We start from the raw sequence: 19820 nt of genomic DNA on the forward strand, positions 1-19820 counted from the left end.
ACATAGGGTCCCTGACAGATCACATTAGCAGGGAGAACACAAGAATCAAGGAAAACATTCTCATATCATTTTCCTGAAAATCAGCCTACGGTTTGCCAATAAAGTTTTGGGACTTCTTTTCCCTAGACACTCAAAAATTTTAAATACAATGTTATATTAATATAATGTACTAATATTCCTTGGTATAATTATTTTTTTCCTACTAAATTTGAAGATTTTGAAAGCTTTGTGTCTTGGGATCAAGCCTATAGGCTTGTTATTATATTTTTTCTCAGGTTTGACTGAAAAATGGCCAAGTAGGAGAATGAAAAAACATTGATGTCAAGGGTTTCTTTTCTTTTCTTTTCTTTTCTTTTTTTCCCCTCTATTCACAGAAATCCCACTTAGGGGAGGGATAAATGTTTCTCTTTAACAGCCAGCCCAAACCATGACCAAATACCCCCAATATACAAATCACTTCCCATGTTCCCACATCACTGCACACTTGACTGTCACTGTGCCCGTGCTGTGATTTTTAAATTATTTATCGATCTGACTTTTCTTTACTGGATTATAACTCCAGAAAGGTAAGAAATTGGTCTTATTTTTTCATTGTGTCTTCTTCACACCACTGTACAGGGCAAGGCATATGGTAATCGCTTATTGAGTGAATCAATAATCCATTGGATAATCATTTTATTTTGTTCTCACATTGCTTCTGAACTTGATCAACAGCAGAGTCTGCCAAATGCTTTTATAAGCTATTTTAATTCTATATCGAGTTATGAAAACTTAAACAATTTTCTGTTAAAAAATAAAATGTTTGTTTTCACTGTGCTTCTCTTCAACTTACAGAGTAAATTCATGTTTCATTTGATGAGTAAGTGTATTTAGACATTTATCTGGCACACTTGAATAAACTCCTCTGAGATGATAGATCAGTGTACTGTTTTTAAAGTAATAGTATAGCATGTGGAATTTACTCTGACAGCTTCTAGCAGCAGTAGTAGTTAAAACTCAGTAGACGTATAGCATTTACTCTGTGCCAGTCTAGGAGTGAACTTAAAACCATTTGCCAGGCATGATTTAAGGACTTTGGAAATATTAATTTGTTTAACCTTGTTCATTGTTCTGTGAAGTTGGTATTATTACTCCCATTTTACATATGACAAAATTAGAGCAGGGAGAAGTTAAATCCCATACACAAGGTTATGTGGCTGGTAAGTGGTAGGGTGACTATGAGACAGCCACCTGGCTTCACAGCCTCCGTCCTGACCTCTATGCCAATGACTCTGCTAGTTGAGATCCCATTTCGAACACAATGCTGAGGAAGAAAAATATGAAGGGATAAAGAAAGAAAGAATTGCAGAAATGTAACTTACCTGGAGTTTCAACAGCATCCACATGAGTTTCAGAGAATTTTATTGATAGTAAAAGTATCCTAGATTCTGAATCAGATGCTCACATTCAAAACAAAAAATTCTGAGATGACAAAGCGTCACCCAAAGTGCCCACTGCAGTCTGTAATGGCCAAACCAAATCCAAAACCTTTGAACAAACAGCCTTGTGTGATCTGCAGTGTTCTTTCATGTACGAGTGGGAATTTTTCAGCCAAGACTAATTAATTAGTGCTAGTTAAGAAAGACTGCCCACCTGGGTTTTCACTCCTCTTCACACCCCCAAATCTCCCTGAATCTTGGCTAGGAGAAAGGGGTACCTGAGGCTGCCAGCCCATCCTTTGTGCCTTTCAGTTTGTCCCCTGCCATCTGTCTGGCATCGTCACCACCTCTCACCCCAAACCCGCCCCTCCAGCTTTCAGGCAGCCTGACTGGCCGAGTCATTCTTTCAAAGTCACTTCGGCTTCTGATTTTCTGAGGTTAGGAAAACAATGAGATTTTGAAGATTTTTAATAAAAACATTTGACTGTAATGAAAGTCATCCATTTTGTCACGGGCCTGAATAAGATAGAAGCGAAGCAGGAATTGTTTTAAAGGGTGGTAGGGAAGAACCTTCTTACCAGGTTTTCTGGGTCGCTAGTGGGTTAAGCCTCTGCCTTCGGCTCAGGTCATGATCTCAGGGTCCTGGGATCGAGCCCCCCATCGGGCTCTCTGTTTAGCGCGGAGCCTGCTTCCCCTTCTCTCTCTGCCTGCCTCTCTGCCTACTTGTGATCTCTCTCTCTCTGCCAAATAAATTAAAAAAAAAAAAAAAAAAAAAAAAGAACCTTCTTACCTGACAACTGTATTAACCAGAAACGTTCATTCAGGTATGGTCTGAAAGACCATATTGTTACTTCAGAAGGGGTACCATCAAATAGTACCAGACATTATATTACATTCATACAAACTGATGTCAGCTTGGGAGGAGCTTGTGTTTCTTGAGGGTTTGTGTGGCAGGTGCCTTATGCATACTACTTCATTTGATCCTCAGTAATAGGGGAGGTAGGTGCTATTTACCTACCTCAGATAGGTGTTATCATACCTTCTCACAGACTGTAAAATAAAAGCAAGCAAACAAACAAACAAAAAACCCAAACAGAAATATTACATACTATTTCTCCAGTCTCAGAGTCAGTAGGTTGCGAAGATGGAATTTGATATAAGTAGTTTTTGGCTCCAAATGTCAAACTCCTTCTATAATACGATTCTAAAAGAAAAAAAAAAAAGATTTAATTTAATTAAAAAAGGACTAGAGAAGCAACCAGGGACAGTGCCTGGAGAGGGCAGTCCTGGCTGGGAAATTCTGGGAAGCCAGAGGGTGACATAAAATCTAAGAGTCTCTGAATGTTGATGAATAGGTAAAGAATAAAACATCCTAGGAAAGTCAAGGATGTGCCCTCCTTTGCAATACTTCTGAACGCTTGCTGTTCACGGCTGGCTAGAGTCAAACACTAGAAAGGAGGTCAAAGTGGATGTTACAGTGAGGAAATCCCAGTTATTTTTAAAAGATTTTATTTACTTATTTGAGAGAGAGAAGAGGAGGGGAGTAGGAGAAGAAGCAGAGGGAGAAACAGACTCCCCATTGAGTCTTATTTGGGGCTGGATCCCAGGACCCTGAAATCATGACCTGTGCCAAAGGCATCAGATGCTCTACTGACTGAGCCACCTCGGTGCCCTGAAGAAACCCCAGTTTTGAAGATCTGTTTGCCTACCTCTATTCATAAGACTCTAAACTTCTAAATTTGTACCGCCTCTTCTAAAGGTGTTGTTTAAAAGCTATTGTCTGCTACCAGATGAAAGATAGTGAAGAGAGTAATGATGGAAATGGAAGTGGTTGTTTGTGGAAGAGCAGCTATGTAGGCAACCAAGGAGGCCTGGAGTTGTGGAGCTGGGGGAGGTGAGAAGGGTGTGGGGTCTGTGTGTGGTGCTGGTAGGACATCTTGGTGGAGACAATCAGAAGGGAGTTTTGCAGTGGCAGAAAGCTTGTCCTTGTAGGTAATGGTTAACATGTCCATTTGCTTAAAAATGATAGTTGAAGTCAGGCTTCTACAGGTGGCTCTTCTGGGAAAGAAGAGAGACTAGGTAAAGGGACCAAGGACAGAAACTTTGGAAACGTCTGTTTAGGGAGCAGGAAAAGAAATAACAGTCCAAAAAAGCAGTCTTAGAGCAATTCGAGAGCAGCAGCATGGAAGGCTCTGGAGGAGAGCTATGATGAAAAAGATCCCAGAGAGCAGTTAAAGGGGAAGAAGGAAGAGAAATATCTTCCATTCAGCAGATTATTATCACACCTCGGAGAGAGCAATTGAGTAGATCAGTGGAGCAAATGGGAGAAGAAAAAGTGAGGAAATGGAGACTCCTCTTCTGACAATGAGCTTTTGAGAAATTTAGCAGGGAAGGAGCACAGGGGCAGAGCGGTGGTGTGATGGGAACATGATCTGTTAGCAGGACAGCAGTCTTAGGGTCTAAGGAGCTAGGGGCGGGGGAGCAAGAATGAGAGCGAGAGAGCAAGTCAGAGAGGAGGAGAGGCAGGAGATCTGGGGACAAGCTCTCAGAGCATGTGGAAGGGATGGAATGAGGTCACAGCTGCATGAGCCCTGAAATGACTTCTTCACCTGCAAGGGGAGGGAGGGAGAAGATCGAGGAAGAAGCTGAAGAGTTTGGAGAGAAACAGGAGAGACTGAGGAACTGGTTTTGATCTCACTTAAGTAGAAAGTGGAATTATTTGCAGAAAATAACTGTGGGATGGGGCTCTGCTCTGAAGGGACTGAAACAACCTTATGCAAATTCAATCAGTTCAGAGACAAAGGAGAGCATTGAACAGTAGCCGGCCATGAGCGGCTGGTTTCTGCTGAGCCCGTGGAACCCGTTGTGTTGTTGTAGAGCTCTCTCTAGAAGAAATTGGGAGTCCAGGAGCAGAAGAAGGGGCCTGTGAGCTTTCCCTGAGGTAGTTAATTAGCATACCCCTTGTTTCCTATTGTTTACAAACGTCTTTTCAGTACTTTCAAAAACCCAGCAAATTTTCTTTATCTTTATTGCCCTCACCCACCAACTCCAACCACCGTTATCTGCCTCAGAGATTTCAATACATTGGTCAGAATCTTTCTCCCTCACATTTGACATCATCTTCCCATTTTTTTTCACAAGATCCATCTTAATAACCTCATTGTTTCCAAGTCCCTTCTTGACTTCCTCAGTTCTGTTTAACTGCATCTCATTCCACCTAAACACCCTAAGAGCACACCTGTACTTCTGCTACAGTCACTTTTCACAGCTGCTTCTCCGAACACAGTCTTGAACTGCGGCATCAGCTTTAAGAATCTGGGTGAGAGAGTAAAAATTTAAGTGGAAGGTAAATTGACATATATTTTAAGCTGAAAAAATAATAATGATTCTGCAGGACAGATTCTTCTATATCCCCAAATCTCATATGTTCTTTTTCTCTGAAGGACAGTCTGTAAGTCTGCTGATTAATGAGTGTTAAGTGAACACCTCCAGTTTTTAAAATGCCCCTTGAGTTTTAATATGAAGATTACATAATCCATCAAATAATGGTCACCATTAAATGAATATATTTACACTGACATAGGCATTCCATGAACATTCTGTCAACTTTTCATAGCCGTATTTCCGAAATACGAAAGTCCTCTAGCTACTCATTACCATAATTGCTATTTGATCGGTAGCATGACTCCAAACTATAGTTTTACTCTGTGGTTCTTATACAGGTAACTTTCCACATACTACTTTGAAAGTGTATTTAAAAGAGAGTGTAAACATTTCTAGAATTTAAGTCATCTTCAAGAACTTAAAGTTGCTATATATCGAATGGTATAGAATGACTTTTTTTCAAAAGGTAGGGTCTGTATAGCTGTTCAGTTAGAATTCCAGCTGTGGGATCGTGACAGTTCAAGCCAAAGTTTTCATAAGTCTCAGTTTCTTCATCTATAAAATTGGAAAATAATAGTTTCATACAGATAACATCAGACTGTTGTTAAAACAATTAAATGAAGTAAGACATATATGGAACACAGTAACTACTCAATATGTACCAGGTAATATTATTACTATTATAGTTACAATTGTATCCCACTAATATTTTTGAAAAATATTCCCAAGCACTAGTTAATTTCACAGGCCTTCAGAACGTTCCCCTGAGATAACATGGAAGGGCATCCTGATTAAATAGGTTTAATAACATATATAATTTTATTGATGCTTCAGTTATCACGAGAGGAAACTAATTCTTTGATAGTATAGATTCTATTTTTCTGATGCTAAAAAAAAAAAAAATCCACATTTTTTTTTTCTTCTCTCTAGGTGGCAAAAAGGAGCGAGATCCTGATATTTTGATACCGACATCCCTTCCACTCCAGTTCCCATCCTGGCTTATTTCATCAGTGAACTGGTTTGCAGATCCATGGTCTGGAGGCTGTCTGCTTCCACTCCCTTGGTGCTTTCATCCTCCTTTCCCACCATCTCATAAAGATCCCCCAGGGGTGCTCTGTTAGGAACTGGGTTGTCATCCTCAAATTGGCATGGCTGCATTCAATAGCATTGCTTCTGGTGATGTGTTTGTTAGCGGACTGTTTGCTAATAATACCTGATGAAGTATCACCACCATTAAGCTTCTTGAAAATGAGCGTGGTGTGCTGTGGAAACTCTGGGATTAGGGTGCATGGTAATGATGAAGTTTGGTTCCAGACCAGCCGTTTGTGACAAAGGGCTAGGGAGTTGAGACAGTCCTGAGCTACACTCTGCGCAGAAAGAGAAGATGCAAAGAAATCATCTCTCCGATGCAGATTTCTTTCTGACCTCAGTGACAGTTTACCCCAAGGGACTCAGAGGCTGGAAATTTTTTTGTAATGAGCATTTTGCTTGTCTCACAACTCCAGAATAAAGTTAGCACCTTAACTAAGGGGTAGAGTTTATCAAAAAGGTTAAAATCAGTGTAAAGTGATAAATTAGAGAAAGTTGCCTCCAATTTTCTGCAGTTTATAGCTCTAAAAAGCTTAAGATCAGTGGCTTTTTAAACTAAACAAGAAAGAGGAATGCATCAGGATTTCTTGGGAAGGTTGTTAATAACTCAAATTCTGGGTCTTTCCCCTAGAGATTCTGATTCAGTGGGCTCCATACAGTGTCTACAAGACTGTGTTTTAGCATATAACCCAGTCAATTCTGACTCAGGTGGTCTTAAGAAAACTCCTTGTGAGGCAATGACACAGACTTCCCAGAGACCTAGAATTTAATCTTTATTTTTTCTTTCTCCTCCTTTCTTTCTCCCTCTCCTCTGTTCTGTCTCTTCCTCCTCCCCCTCCTCCCCCTTTCTTCTTCCTTAAAGACTTATTAGAGAGAGAGAGAGAGAGAGAGAGAATGGGGGAGCACGAGCCAGAGGGAGAGAAAGAGAGAAAGAACCTCCAGGAGACTCCCCACTGAGCGAGGAGCTGGACACAGCGGTTCGATCTCAGGACCCTGAGATGATGACCTGAGCTGAAATGAAGAGTTAGATGCTTAATCGACTGAGCCACCCAGGCACCCCTAGAATTTAATTTTTAGCTGCCATTGTACCCGGTTGTATTCAGACAATGAAATCCACACGAAAATGCTCTCCCAAGTTTCTGTTCTCTTTCCATGCATGGATTCATGTTTTCACTTGTCAGTTTGATCACACTCCTTCACTTTCCATGTCAAATGGCTGGCGGTTTTGCATTCGTTCTCCGGGTCCATTCTCTACCCGTCCAATCCACCTTGTGTCCAGGAGGCCAGTCTCAAAATACTGTATCTACCAGTGTCCTTTGCCTTCAGGAGGCCAGTGGAGAGTGAAGGCAGCATTTATGTTTCTGTGCTCCCTTCCAAAGAAGTCTGTCAGTGGCTGAATTCCTCTACAAAAGCATTGACTAGGAGGCATCATACTATAGGATGGATTCTGGTAACTGCCCCCTTCCCTTGCCCTTCAGGCCTAGAAGACTTCTAGTTTCTTAAGATTGTCTAATGGTACTTCCCTAGCTCTTGTTGGTTTTATGGAACTCTATTTGTACATTGTGAGAGTCGTATGGTTAAACCCTTTTCAATGATTCCTTTTGAGTGTGACATGCTTTTCCTGAGGGAACCCTGACCAACAATTTAAGTAGCTTTATACTAGATTCTGAGAAGGTCATGGAAAATAAAGCATGGTCAGAAATGATTATTCTGAACTGGGGTAAGTACTGTGTAGAAGACGTATAGAGCAATAAGTGAACAAAGTTGAAAGGAAAAAGGTATTTGTCCTGGCCATTGGGAAAAAACTTATAAAGAGATGACATTGCTGTAGGGTCTGAATATTATTTAGAAAGTCCTTATGTGGGAAAATGGAAGGAAAGCCATCTGCAGAGCTCCCCTGTATGCTGTTTGCCATCAGACTCCCTGAAGTCACTATTGTCTCTCACAAGAGTCAATGCTATGCTATTCTCTTATTTAATCTTCCTGCAATCGATTCCCCAACACAGCAGAGGTGTGATCTTTATAAAACATAATTAGGATAATGTGAACATATATGTGCTTATAAGTAAAAGAATCATATTTCTAAGTTCTTTGCCCCTAAACCTCAGAATGCATAGAAGGTAGAGGCAGTCGTAAAAAATAGTGATGCACATAATCCAAGGCCTTAAATACTGCACAGTCACAGAAGGGTTTAGAATAGAAAGGTGATATGGTCAAATCTTTATCTCTGGAACTCTGGAAACAATACAAAAAATGAACTATAGCAAGAAGAGACTAGAAGAAGGAAAAACTTATTAGGAGCCTCTTCTCACATGATAGGATACTCACTGATCTCGTAGAAGTGATTCCGTTATCCATTGGAAATATTCTCTGAAACTGATCATTTTCCACAACATTATCTTCTGGTAAAGAGTATGAAAATCCCTAGTGACAAGTCACACCTAAGATTCCACAATTGCCTAGGCCTATTGTCCCGAGATAATGTAAAATTCTAAATTGCTTTAATGCTCTATTATAGGGAAAAAATGATCATAAAAGAATATTCAAACTTTAAAATTTTTCTCAGCAATCTGGTCATTATACCCTAATTCCACTTTTTAAAAACATCTTCTTTTACTTTTTCTTCAAATATATATTACTTAATTACATTATGTATTTTTCCAATAAATTTTGGCATAGATATTGAGTACATATTGTGATCCTGGAAATTTAGGACATTATCTTTTGATGGAAAGGCCTGAATGTAAAATATTGAGCATGATTTATTCTTGAGTACATTTCATTATTTACTTAAAAATAAATATGGAGAGGGTGCCTGGGTGACCCAGTCAGTTAAGCATCTGCCTTTGGCTCAAGTCATGATCCCAGGGTCCAACGATTAAGCCCTGCTTTGGGCTCTCTGCTCAGCAGGGAGTCTACTTCTCCCTCTACCCATCCCTCCTGCTTGTGATCTCTCTCTTACTCTTTCTTTCAAATACATAAATAAGATCTTAAAGAAATAAACATGGAGAAAGTTCCTATAAATTTACTTTCCGTATAATGGAAAATAATATCACATTCACTGTCAAATTTCCTTAAATAAAACTGATTTTATATGATTAACAACACTAAAGCAAAGTGTCGGAAGAGGTGAAGGACAAAACAAAATTTAACTGCTCCCGTTTTGTGCTAGAAAGTCTTCTCATATGAAACTGTTTTTTCATTCTTTTTGTGTGTGTGTATGTGGCTTTTAAAAGTAACTTTATTAATATTCAACTGACATATAATAAGCTGAATATATTAAGGTAAACAACTTGAAAAGTTATCACACATGTATACACTCATGAAACTACCATCATAATCAAGATGATGAACTTATCCATCAGGGATACAAATTTTCTCATGGCTCCTGGTGATCTCTTCTTCCCAACCTTCCTTGACCTCTACATTGACCCCCCCAAAACAAATATGAGTTCTGTCACTATAGATTAGTTTATATTTCCTAGAATTTAACATAAATGGCATCATACAGTATTTTTGTCTAGCCTCTTTCATTAGCGTAATTATTTTGAAATCCATCCATGGTGTAGAGGAAAGGAATACTTTGTCCCTTTTTATGAATGAGTAGTAGTCCATATCAATACAGTTGGGTTTATCTTTTTACATATTGATGAAAATTTGGATTCTTTTCATTTTGGAGTTTTTATGAATAAAATGTCTATAAATAATAATGTCCAAGTCTTTGCATGGACATATACTTTCATATCTCTCAGATGAACCCAGGAATGGAATGGCTGGATCATATGGTAGGTATTTTTTAACTTTTTATCACATTATCAAATTGCCCTCCAAAGCGACTGTACCATTTAAATTCCCACCAACAGTGTATGAGACTCCCAGTTCCTACAACTAATTGCCAACACTTGATGTTCATTTTTAAGTCTTTTTTCATCTCTATAAGTATGATTCAGGTATTCTTACATCCTTATATCCCCACCTTTTTGAACATATGTTTTGATAAACTGTCTTAATTTTAACATCTGTGTCAGCTCAGGGTTGATTTCAATTGTTGGTTTTCCTCTATGGGTCTTCTTTTCTTCCTTGCTCATATGATTGGTATTTTTTATTAGATGCCAGACATTATTTAACATCATTGGTTGCTGGATATTTTTGTTTTCCTATAAATATTTTTGTGTCTTATTTTGTAATGCGGCTAAATTACTTACAAACAGTTTGGTCCTTTGATATTTTTGTTAAGACTTAGTAGCCCAAATAATTCTTAGTATAAGGAACCCCACTACTGAGGCAAGATCCTTGTAATGATTCTGTCCAATGCCTTGTGAATCTTGTTTTTCCAGGCTGGTCCTGTGGGCGTGTGGGCACTGTTACCTTTACTCCTCTTGGATGCCTCTTTCTCCAGCCTTGTCTGGTTTCCTCAGAGCATGAATTGCTCAGAACCCCAGGGAATACTTGAGGCCGATGCTCCACAGGTCTCCAGGGTTCTCTTCCTGGAGAGAACTGGTTCTCTGATACTCTGTCTTGTGAACTTGAGCTGTCCTCGTCTCTCTGGTGTCTCAGCTCCATCTTCTTAAATTAGGGAGTTTCCTGACTTCCCCTAACTCCCCATATCTCTACCAAAGGCCAGAAACTCTTTCAGAGCTACGATAGGGGCAAAAGGTCTGTCTCATTTGTTTCCTGTCATCAAAGATCACTGCTCTTTTTCTGTCTGATGTCCAACATCTTGAAAACAATTGTTCATTTCTTTGTTTATCTCATATAGAAGGGTAATTCTGGCCCTGTGACTTTATTTTGCCCAGAAGATGAAGTTATCTGTTACAATGCATAAGGTTTGTTTAAAAAATTTTTTTTGTATTATGTATTTTATTTATTTATTTATTTATTTAAATTTTTAAAAATTTCTTTTCAGTGTTCCAGAATTCATTGTTTCTGAATTCCAGTGCTGTTTTGTGTGTGTGTGTGTGTGTATGTGTGTTTAAATTTAAGTATATTGCAAGTGTCTTGGTTTTCCAGAAAAATTACTTTATATATCAGGAAAAGGAATTTAATTGTAAAGCATATCTATGGCTCCAAGCCTAATTCCACAAAATGTTAGAGATGATGAAATACTGATTTTTCTATGTTATTGAAGAAAGTTTCAGATATGTTCTCTGAAATAGTCTTACTATTTCTTCTTTTCAAAAGCATCATCATTAATACAAGATATATTTAAGTAAAAGCTGTCTAGACTGTAATCATTTACATGATGATGTTGACTTTAACCATAAACATTTATTATTGGAATACACACCTGGCCTTGATACTGTTACATTTTAGAACATAACAGAATTGCCACCTCCTACTCTGAAAGAGCCATCTGTATCTCTTGACAAGTAAAAAGAACCATGCCCACAAGGACAGGTTCTTAGGACATCGCATAGCCCAGGCAGGTATAATGCACTAGCTTATGTGAGGCACTTTATGTCTCTGAGACCATTTGAGTAAATTTTATAAATGGCGTCTTGGTAAGGTCCTCATTACTCTGGTTGGTTAATATACTCAAGTAAATCACTTACTATTCATCATTCTTAACCACCAAGGTTTAAATTCTAGCTCTGCTGCTTACTAGTTGTGTGATTCTGAGCAGGTAGCTTATCCTCTCTTTGGCTTACATCCTCATCTATTAAATAGAGTTAGCATTTAGAACAGAAAATAAGTGCTATATAAACTTTTGTTAAAATGCATAATTAACGCAGTTGATACTGAACAAGGCTTGCTGAAAGAGGGGCTCTGGATAATAATAATGCTTGAAGGGTTTGGGGTCTTCAGTAGTGCAGGGGACTCTCAGTTTTCTTCTAAGAAGAGGTCTGGGATGGCAACAGGCTTGATGTAGAGGTCCTCTACACCAGTGCTGGAGAGCACTGAGATGTGTCCTAGAAAAGAAGATTCAAAACAGTAAGAGGGCCTGAGATAGCTCATAAGCCTCCCCGGGCCCAGAGCTGCACAAGAGAACATCCTGTAATTATGCTGTTCTAAGAAATCCAGAGACATGGCTAAAAGTTGGGTTGGGACCAAAGGGCATTAATAGGTGCAGGTGCATAATGGACTATGGGGCCACAGAAGCGCCTCACAAGTAAGCAGTGGGTGCAGTGTAGACCAAGGTCAGTGTCCAAAGCCCAGGCTGACTAAGCCACTCAGCTGACTCACTCCCTGAGGCCAGTGTAAGCAGGTACCAATGACCCTGGGCCAACTGTTTGCTCCTTAAGTCAGGAGAGAACATCCACTACCAGGCCAGGGAAGAAAAGTAAAACAAGGAAAGGCCCAGAGTAAAAGAAGGAACAGGCAGAACTGTTTACTCCTAGGGACACCTGGGTGGCTTAGTTTGCTAAGTGTCTACCTTCAGCTCAGGCTGGATCTCGGGGTCCTGCGATTGAGCTCTGCATTGGGCTTCCTCTGCCCACCCCTAACCCATGCTAAAAACAAACAAACAAACAACAACAACAAACCAAAAAAAAATTTTTTTTTACTCCTAAATGGTGTTTGAGTAATCAGGAATTTAACTACACTTCCCTGTGTGGCTAAGTTGATTGTACTCTCAGGCAGAAATAAGGTTTTAAAAAGAAATTAAGTCCAGTTATGACAAAAAAGAAAGAGTTTAGAGTCCCTGAATTTCTTCCCTTCTTTCTTTTTTTTTTTTTTTTTTAAGATTTTGTTTATTTATTTAACAGACAGAGATCACAAGCAGGCAGAGAGGCAGGCAGAGAGAGAGGTGGGGGGAAGCAGGCTCCCTGCTAAGCAGAGAACCTGATTTGGGGTTCGATCCCAGGACCCTGGGATCATGACTTGAGCCGAAGGCAGAGGCTTTAACCCACTGAACCACCCAGGAGCCCCTCTTCTTCTTTTTTTTTTTTTTTTAAGATTTTATTTATTTATTTGAGAGCGAGAACACGCTCAGAGAGAGCACAGGTGGGGAGGGTCAGGGAGAGGGACAAGCAGACTCTGCTGAGCCGGGAACCCGGTAAGAGGTCATGACCTGAGCCGAAAGCAGACTTTTTTAACCCACTGAGCCACCCAGGCGCCACCAAGCTCTTAAATTTCTTGATTGTGAAATCTGTACTAAGAACTTTTAAACTACAATTATAGGTCCACATAGTAATAGGGGACCCTGTGAGTTTGGAGCTCTGAAAGTATAGTCAGGAAGCGTAAAGTCTAGTCATGATTTTGTTGCTTATTATTGTGGTAACTTGAGCAATCCTTTAACCTAAGGACTTTATTCAATCTAAAATGGGTGTTAGAACACCTGTCCAGCATTCTTCAGGTTTCCCCGAGCATCAAATGAGATCATTTACGTAAAAGGGCGCTGAGAAGCTAGAGAGCATAAAGTGATCCCAGGCAATTATTATGAATTAGAACAGGAGCAATGATGAGTTTTGGAGGCATCACGGAATGCAGATTTCTGTCAAAATGAGCTCCCCCAAATGAGGCTATGGCAGTCAATGTATAGTGAAGGAAGTCAATATATTGAGCTATGAGGAAATATATTACAGTCTTAAGAATCAGAATGACCTGATAAGGAATTCAAGAATTCTTAGCTCAGTTATTTACTATCTTTATGGTATGAATAAAGTTAATTTACCTTTTTGAGTCTCCACTCTCTCATTTGCAAAATGAGTTTATGGTGAGGAACAGAAATCAGGTGTGTTAGCGGTGTTGATCATAGCAGGCCTTCACCTTAAAAGATAATTGCTTTTACTCATTCTCTATGGGTGTGAACCAGTTTACGTTAACAAAACAGGGTTGGGAGGTGGGGGAAGGTAAAACTGTGGAAGAACTCGGGGACGTTGGCGGAGGTAAGTCATACACACAACTATAATGTTCCTTGATTAAACACCGTATATAATGTATGCATTTACATTTTGAGGGCAAGGGAAATCTTAAGAATCATTCCGGATGAAGGAGGAGAGTGAATTTGCTCTTTTTCATGTGCCCTGGGAAAAAATGTGGGAAGTTTGGGTTTATCTTTAAATTCGTTGTAAACACAGAGACTGCATATATCCCACGATGATAAAGCTAGGACTGTTTCATTGGGGCATTTGTGGTACTAAGATCAGTACCGGAACAGGACACACTCTTCTTCTTGTAAGCTTGCAATCTAGTGGGATAGGCTAAAAAAGCTTTCAAATACCTAGGTAATTCTGAAAAAACTAGTAATTGATTTCATTACTATTAAAAAAAAACTAGTAATTGAGAAAAATAGTAAATGATTTCATTGCTCAAATAAAAAGCAGTGTCCAGAATGAAGGGAAGAGAGGCTAAAAGTTTAGTATGGAACAGAAAAACAGTAATTAATCTGTTTACTATGAAATAAAAGACAAGGTTCAGACTGAAGGGAAGAGAAGCTAAAATTGTAGTTTGGGACAAGTACAGATCATAGTGTTTTTTTTTTTTAAAAAAAAGAACAAAAACAAAAACGCGATGTGCAGAGTGTTTACTCAAAGGGGAGAATATGGGATCTCGATCTTCACTTAGGCTGTTGTGAAGGGTACCAGGCTAGTTATGTGGAGACGAATCCCCACGGAGGGTAAGGCTTGGAACAGAAGACCAGGGGAATGATCTTGACTTTGGGAATCAGCCATTTAAAGTTGGTTTTGACATATCAGTAGAAAATCTGTTTCTGGGAAAGTTGGAGCAGAGGAAAAGGCAAAAGGGATCTGGGACACCATAATAGGCCCAAAGGTTAGCCAGAGGAATTTTTGTTCACCTTAGGCAGATGAACTTTTCAGTAGCAAATTGATAATAGTGGGGTCTATCTATCTATCTATCATCTTCATAATTTTCCAATTAACTTTCATATGAATTAGGTCATTTAATCTGAGAACAATCCCGAGAAATAGTCAAAGCATATGTCAGCCTTAATTTGCTGATTAGAAATAAAAAGTTCAAAGGGAGCGAGTGACTTGTTCAAGGTTACACCGTAAATATTGGATTCGGGGCTAGAACTGATGTCTTCTGATGTCAGTCTTCCTACAACATACACAGGGAGTACACTCTGTATCTTTACTCAGTTACAAGAACAGCATTTTATTTATTTTTTTAAATAAATATTTAATTTATTTATTTGACACAGAGGGAGAAAGCAAGTATAAGCAGGGGGAGTGGCAGGCGGGGGAGAAGCAGGCTCCCCATTGAGCAGGGAGCCTGAGGTGGAGCTCGATCCCAGGACACTGGGATCATGATCTGAGCTGCAGGCAGATGCTTAGCTTAACTCACTGAGCTGCCCAGGTGCCCCCAAAACAGCATTTTAAATGAGAGAATTGCCGCAAACCTCTAGATAAAAGCTAAAAGCATCATGCCAAATCCAGATACTATGTGACTAGATCACATGTTTAGATGTTGGAGTATATCCCAGTTTCAGATCTGTTGCTGGTATTTTAATCTACAGGTCTGATAGGACTGAGATTTATCCCGCCTGATTCTCATGTTCCCTATACTGGGATTGCCTAAAGTCCCGAGAAATGTTTCTGTGAACAATTTCAGTTCTCACCATCTCTTCCCTCTTTTAAGGAGAAAATGGAGCTGTTTGCATTGGCATTTTAGATCAAGAGGTATGTAATTAAGCAGAAAGGCTTCTACTTTGGAAAAGCATATTCTTGGCATAGGTCTGTGGGGGCAAATACAGCGTATCGGTAGGTCAATGCTACCTCCCATCCTTGCAATGTTAGGCTGATTCATTCGGGACATTAAAGAAATTTTCTCTTTCCAAATTTCATTTATGAGACAAGCTTAAAATGAGCTGCATTAAGACATTGAGAAATCATGGCATTTTTTAAGGCCATTTTGTCCTCGGGCAACCTACATAGGCAAGGAAACAAAACTCTTTTATAAACTAATTGTCTCAATGTAGACTCTAACTCTGCCATTATTATAATTAGAGGCCCCAAACCAGTTCATTTTTGTGTTATAGACTATAGGTTTTTTTTTTCCTTTCTTTTCTTTCTTTCCTTTTTAAACTTTTGTTCCTGAACTATCTGATTAATTACCTCCGTCAGTAGTTATTACTACTTCCAAAAATTAAAAGGAGGGAATAATATCCTAGTTAAGAGATACCCTGCCAGAGACATAAGATCCTGTGAAATTCTGGCTCAAGTGTTTATCCTGGATTTGTGCATTTTGACCAGATCTGACTACAGCTGGCTGGATGGTGAATGATGCCATTCCTTCTGGGACGGAGGGTCACTCCCTGCTTTTATTTATGTTCCATTTTATTTAGTATGCGTCGTGGGCATGGTGCCACTCTGACTTTTAACCCTAATGGAGAGAGCACACAAGTTGACTGGAGACCTCTAGGGAAAATCAAGCTTTAATGACAATTTGAGTGTGAAATCTGGTCTCTGGAAGAAAGGTCACCACATCTGCATAGCCCCTGGAGTCAGGCTTAGAGCCCTGTCTGCCTTCAAATACAGAAGCATTTTCCTGTGTCTTAAGGCTGCTTTAGTGTGAGGTACAAGGAGCACATGACAGAATCAGGGGAACTGAGTGATGTTTGTGCATGTTTGACTGCACTCTGCATCCTAAGAGAAGACTTTGGAGAAGCCCAATCAATACTACAAGCATGTCCTGGACAGCAGCAATGCTGTTTTCATTCTGTTACAATAATGAATTGAAGTCTCCCAACAGCAGGTATAATAAGCACTACTCAACCCTTGATATTCAATCACCTTTAACTGGTTATATCTATCTAAAATTCACTCTCAGCTGTGGTGTTACAATACCCCACTGGCAACCTTTTATGGCTCTCCCTGCACAAAAATGCAAAAACATCAAAAATGCCTCTCAGTGCCATCGACTCCGTGCTTCCCTAGATTTGCTAAAATGTTTTCCATTTTTTATTTAAAGTCCAGTGGAAGGCATTCAGACATTGTGCACAAAATGAAGTGGTTTTGCCTTCAGTTTGAAATTATTTTTGCCATTACCGTTAGCCTAGAGTTCATCTCTTCATCGTTTCTGGATGTGAAATGATTTTGTGTTATTTAGATCCCCTAAAGCAAGCTAATCTTTTACGAATAAAAATGAAAAGAAACCAATTTTTTTTTTTTTCTCACGAGACTCACTTGTGGTTTTTTTGGTACCTGATTCTTTTTTTCTTTTTCTTTTTTTTTTTTAAGATTTGTGAGGGTTTTTTTTTGTTTGTTTGTTGTTTTTTATTTTTTGTTTTTGCTAGGAGATCAGAAGCATGATAACTAATGCAGCATACATGCAGTAGAAATGAGCAGGAAATTCTGCCTTATTATATTAACACAAATGTGACAAAAAATTAAGGGCTCATGAAAAATCCTGGTAAAATCCACATCCTGGAGAGAACCCAGGTTTTAGAATTCAGTCTGAAAATAGCGTCTCAACCTATTTTTCCCAACTCTCATTTTATTTACAATTTAATTTTAAAAGCAAAGAATCTGTTGTTTTAGGGTTAATTCAACATCTGAACAAAAGTATGAAACAAAAGTATTGAAACTATGTTGCAAGGTCATTGTTAGATTTTAAGGTCAGTTCAGAGTGCTTCATGTAAATGTGATAAATTTGACCAAATATTTTGGCCTAAATATCAGGAAAAAAATCACAATAATTAAGAAAGATAATAATTGAAGCCATTCTAGAGATAAAATTAATAAATTTCTTAAATCTTAATCTTAAAAATCCTAACACATGAGTAGTTTAATAATACAATAATGTATTTTGCATATATGTGTATATATAATATAGTATATATATAATATGTATATATGTATATATATAATATATATATTAGATTTTGTGGATAAGCTTTAAAATAAGAGGTTCTACATTTCTTTATTTGTTGTATACAGAATAGGAGAACTTCTACTTCCCAACAAATACAAAGCTAAAAGGTTTCATCAAAGCAAGGGTGGTAAAACTAAACTTAGCTTTTATAATAAAAATAGTGTCAAATTCAATTTCCCTTTCTAGTACCGAGTAATTCTGAAATGTTTTGAAGTAGCACCAGGCTGCAGAGTAATGCGATCTGCAAAATATCACCAGTATTTTCAGACATGTGGTAATGATTTTCCTCACACTTAAAAGTGGCCCCAATTCTAACAATAAGCACAGTTGCTTTAGAAAAAAATGCTAACTTTGACAGGTTTGCTAGCCATTTTTTTATTATGTTTAATGAAAGATCACTAACTTCTAATAACTTCAAAAGCTCACCCTGTTTTTGAGAGGGAAGGTGCAGTCATCACTGTAAATCCTTATTGCCCAAGCAAATAATGGAAACGCTAGACCAGTACACTAATGAATTAGGTTCCCTATACTTAAGACGCTTAGAATTTCAACAATTTTTAATTCCAAAATTGTGGAACTATATAAAGCACTTTATAAGGCATATTATTAAAAAATAATCCTGTTTACACAATGTGTCCAATATGAAATACAGACTTTTGCTTTATAGAAAATTACTCAAAATTAAGAATATGCATAGGACTGATAACATGAATTATTCTCTTAAATTCTAGAGAAATCTAAATCCTATCAGAATTTGGAATTGCAGCACAATTTATCTCCAAGTGTTATAAAATAGATGAATTTGTACAGTGACATTTGTAGGAGTGAATAAAAAGGATTTGGGAAGAAAGTAATTCAGGTCCAGTACCATGCCCAAATTCTTTAGTTTGTTTTCCCAGAAAAGTAACATCATAGGTACTTAATATAATTAATGACCAGAAGAAAGTTGTGAAAAATCTTCATTTTGAAATGACAACTATTTGTCTTTTTGATATACTTCCAACTGAGATGTGAAATTAAATTTACTGAATTCAGCCACTATAGAAAAATGTTTCATAGCTAGAACACAGAAATGATTTAATAAGTTCTATGAAAAGTCAATTTGCATGAGATCAGCACCTAGCCTATAACGGGTGGTAATGGATTGTTGGCTTGATTTTATACCACTTGACATCAGATTACAATACACTGAATAAATGTTAACCTATAATCCCTTTAGTAAAAGCGAGTGTTGTTTGTCTTCCCTTGTAGAGACCACATTGATTTTCTTTTATTGGATGCTCAACCACTGCACCTTAGATTGATTACTTTGAATTAAATGTGCAGAGAACATTTTTATTATTCTAAAACAGCAATCTTAACATTAAGGAGATGCACTTCCTCCCATCCGTTCCATACTATAGAATGTATACTCAGCCATATCATTGAGATTTCTTTAGTTTTCCCATTTTGTTTCAGGGCTGCTGTGATGCTGACCCCTACTCTGCCCCCATGACCCTTGACCCAGACACATCTGACCAGTCAAGGCTCTGGAGGTGGCAAATTAATAGAAGCCCTGCTTGTTAATTGCATAAAAGAAAAGCCAAAGAATTCATCACCTCAGTCATGGCCATTGCTTCCCTTTGACCTCCTTTTCCCACAAGGCTTTTGCTGGTGGTCACATCTGTGGTTTTCCTATAGCCTACATATTTGCCATATAATTATTCAGCATCAAACCTTATTAATCAAATCGATGCTGTGTTTTAAATGGAAATTGCAGGATTAATACAAGCATTCATTTCATCCTGAAAATCTTGATGGCTTTAGCACATGAAATCCAATTGGAATATAAAAGAAGGGATGTAGAGACCTGATTGAATTAGGGGAGGCATGGTGCACATTAAATTACATATGCCAGCAGGGTTCCATGCTTTTATAGTAAAATACTGCTTTGGAGTCCATACGTCATATACCTCTTGTGATTTTCTGTTACTCACTAGCACTCTCAAGATAAGCAAGGATATAAAATGTTTCCATATTCTTAAAGGTGTTTTTCAAGTATCCAATGTGTTTCCAATAGAAAAAAATAATTTCCTATGACTGTCTCATTGAGTGTAAGAGGTTATCGCAAGAAGATACAGCTGAAACTAGGTATATTGGTGTTAGACATCTCTC

Source organism: Neovison vison, chromosome 1 (genome assembly GCF_020171115.1).
Source record: "Neovison vison isolate M4711 chromosome 1, ASM_NN_V1, whole genome shotgun sequence".
Classification (NCBI taxonomy): domain Eukaryota; kingdom Metazoa; phylum Chordata; class Mammalia; order Carnivora; family Mustelidae; genus Neogale; species Neogale vison.